This window comes from Perna viridis, chromosome 4 (genome assembly GCF_037379345.1).
Source record: "Perna viridis isolate PV_CMFRI_1.1 ecotype Kerala chromosome 4, ASM3737934v1, whole genome shotgun sequence".
NCBI lineage: Eukaryota > Metazoa > Mollusca > Bivalvia > Mytilida > Mytilidae > Perna > Perna viridis.
The window spans coordinates 20,155,992-20,159,743 of NC_142448.1; the positions used below are offsets into that span (position 1 = coordinate 20,155,992).

General features: G+C 33.0%; 1 long non-coding RNA gene across 1 annotated transcript; it reads right to left on the reverse strand.

The window, feature by feature from the left end:
- Positions 1 to 1,505: 1,505 nt before the first annotated feature.
- Positions 1,506 to 3,124, reverse strand: LOC148619246 (uncharacterized). The gene is made up of 3 exons (XR_015921558.1): positions 3,014 to 3,124; positions 2,403 to 2,551; positions 1,506 to 2,103 (listed from the first exon to the last, which is right to left on the reverse strand). It is a non-coding gene; the product is annotated as an uncharacterized LOC148619246 (long non-coding RNA).
- Between the last annotated feature and the right edge of the window lie 628 nt (positions 3,125 to 3,752).

Below are 3,752 nucleotides of genomic sequence, written 5' to 3' on the forward strand. Positions count from 1 at the left end.
ATATAACTTGGCGTATATTAGTCTAGAATTCCATAGAAAGTTGTCTGAGTAGACCCGACTTAATTATAAAACCTTTACGGCGGGTTATATAGACGTCAATTTTTGCGTTCTTTCCAGTTCAGGACTAATATTGTCAGCTTTAACTGAGGTCACCCAAGTTGATAATTAACCGTCTACTTCACTAATATTCTAAATATATTCTGTTTGTTTGACCGATGTCAATTGAAGAGAAAAGAAGGAGCGATTGGCTTCAGAAATTCCAATATAAAGAAATTGCTTCACGTATCTTTAGCCCTTAATTATATTCGTGTAATCACTATTTCGGCAGAATTTAATCTTATTTTCCCCCCAAAATAGTAGTTTATCAGGAACTGAACCTCTGTAAGATGTTAACTTTCAAACAAAAATTTCTCTTTTGAATATCCTCTTTGAAATTCTACAATAATAAATTTGTGCGTTTGTTTTTAATGAGAGATAAGACTATTTCCGTTCTCTTTTCAGCTTTAAAGCGCATAATTACTTACAATTATCTCTCTTAGAAGTACACAACACGTATTTGACTAAAATGCTGTAAAATTCATTATTCTCCCTCATTACGGTACAAGTCCTATCAATTTCGATTTGTAATGAAAAAAGGGGGGATTGATTTGAGACACGTTCAACTGTGTACATACGCACGAATTGCATTCCTTAAATACATTACTTTTTTATTTCTTGTATGCAGACTATTTGTATACGCTTTGTAAAGTATTTACAGCTAATTGTAATATATGTTTTCAAATCCACTTTTCTTGGGTCCGAGCAAACAGAGAAAATATGTGAAGTTCAATGGAAAGAATCTTTGTCACCCTCTAAAAAGCCATAGATTTTTTATCAAAAGCATGCTCTCCAAATTTTTACCTTTTGTGATACAAAGTTTACTTTCGCCGCGTGGGACGGCGTTATTTGAGTTGGATTTGTAATAAAACAGCGATTTGTATCTTCAATTTATTGTTTGAAGATGAACTATGATAGAAGGGGTTCTATTTATTTGTCAATGCAGCTCTAGTTATAAGTCGTTCGGAGCCGTCAATTGCCCATTGTAGTAGCTATAGAACTATTTGTGTCTTCCATACGTATTTAAGAATCTGTCGTATTTCACACCACCTCAGCGATTCAAGTATGTTAAAATGTGTCATACAGCACACTCATAACAATCTCAATGATTTATTGGATATTAACAACGCAGGCAAGAATTTATAATGTTTTTAACTTCGAATTCGGGTTGTAAAAGGTCCCCGAGCCTGTTAGTAAGGACATAACCCTGAGAAGTTCTCTGGAGGCTAATCGCTTTGGTAAAGAGTCATTATCTTCATCGTTATAAGAATTTTTGTCTCGTTAATAGAGAGAAGTAACGGATTTTACAGTTATATCATTGTTATGATGGGGTGAATCACGGTCCTATAGACCCACATGTTTTTATTCAGCTATTGGGGAAATAGTTTTAAAGGAAATATCGCAAAAGCAAAGTATAAGAATATTCTCCATTTGTAGGCGCTAGATCATGACTTTGTCACTCTTTTCTATACATGCCTTGATATTTTCATATACATCATATCTAGCTTTGAATTGTATTACCTTGTTTTCTTTTATTTGTAACGTTCCTGGAGTATTTACTTACACCATCTATATATATACTAGTCTATTTGTTGGTCTTCGTGTATTTATTTATAAAAAGAAAAGTACGCTGGGACAATTTCCAACTTAAGAGAGCGCATCTCCATAATATCAGAATTTTATAGGCTCATAAGTGTCAATTTCTGATGACTTACCGAAAATTTTTCACGATGATTCAGCGTCTCATAATTATACTTTTTATGAACTCCGTACTTTTCAGCATTGATTAAATTTTTTGCATTTATGAATTTGAATTTTCTCACTTTCATGCTAAAATCATTATTACAGTTTATTTGTATATACGATCATAATAAAGCATGGCAATTTTCTTGCGGAAAAAGTGTTGGTTTTTAAGATAGTTGTAAATCGCAAATGTTTGTACAACAGGTCGGTCTTTAAACATTGTCCAGATATTTCACATATCAGGAGTGAGAGTCCTGCGTTTGTCTGAAAAAAAAAACAATAGTTTTTCTTACTGATAATTAATTGATTTAAATATAATATTGGACTCCCAGAAAAATAGCTAAGAATGACCCTTTCAACAGTATATCTGCTTCAATATGATGGTGTCTTTGCACTTTTAAGCTGCTATTCAAAACTAAATCATTGTACACTTTTTATATATACACGGTTAAATACTATAACCATTTGTTTTTACGAATTTTCAAGCGCACTGAAAGTCTACGAAAATAAATGCAAAATATGTTATTGAGAATTTCAACCAAAAAGAATCATTAATAACATACTTTTCAGGAAGTTAGTATATGGCAATTCACCTTGTGAACCATGGGTTTCTAGTCGAGAGGCGTTTCTACCGCTGGGATGGACGAAGTTTCACGTCAGATAAATGTTTGATCTAGATCTTCCGGCGCACTGAGGTTGGCAATAAGATACCCTAGTACAACGAAACCTATCATTATGTATTTATACCCAGAATTATAGCTGATCTAGAAATAAATCGTATAATTTCTGCAGAAAAAAGAATCAGAAATGATTTGTATGAAAATTTAAAACCTGTCATTCTGTCGTATCACGGGAGATTAAACATTATAAAGTATCGAGAAACAAAAAGTCGTCAAAATCTGTGACGCCAACTTGTTTTCCTATTTCTGAAGCAAGGAGTTCACCGACTGCCTCCAAAATGCAGATAAAATTAGAGAAGGAAATGTTATACATTATATAGAAGTCAAAATGGTTTATTTGACACATGAAATTGATCGCCGTTATTTAAGAAAGGATAATACTTATAAGATAAATACACTGATATATATAATCGAATTATATGTTTAGTATTAGCTAATTACTTATGACATAAAATGTTATTGTAAAATAGCCGCTGGCGTCCCGGAAAACAAACCTTTTCTGTCCGGTTGTCTCCACGTAGATGTCACACCCGCATTTCTAACACGGATCCCGCGCCATACAGTGTCTGAAATAAAGTGAACCGGAGTCGAATTGTTGTACAAACAGATTCTATCGGATGTTAGACAAAGATAAGCTTTTAATAAACTAGGGAAAGTCTATTTGTTTTCGAAATAATATATCCTATTCGCCTTATTGTCTCCTCGTCCTAACAGAAAAGAAATTCCATATTTAATACTGATGTTAATGGAAAAAAGGTTATGTAAGATAAAAAGGCTTACGAGTGAAATATGCCGCTTCATAAATAATCAAACGGCTTATCATTTAGATATAAAAAGATTTGTCAAATGAAGCTGTGAAATAGTATACAATGTGTAGATATCATATTTAAGTGGATGCCTTTGATTTCGTGTGTGCTTCACGCTTCATTTATGGAGAAACTGGTGGACCTTGGGCCTTGGAATAATCAATACTGAAGAAAGAATGACAAACATTTTCATGAGCTAAAGAAATGTTCGTATTAAGTATCAGTCTTTATAAAAATCAGACAGGAGGTGATTCATGCGTATCAAAAACCCACCGATTTCAGTTTTATTTCTTGTTCAGAACCGTTATAGATCACATAACCAGTCTTAGTTTTTCATTTGGGGATTGCGCTTTTGAGATAAGATTTATATAGATTGTACATGAAATTAACACTTTGAAAGAGTTGTCGTTCTTGGTTTGATTTGATT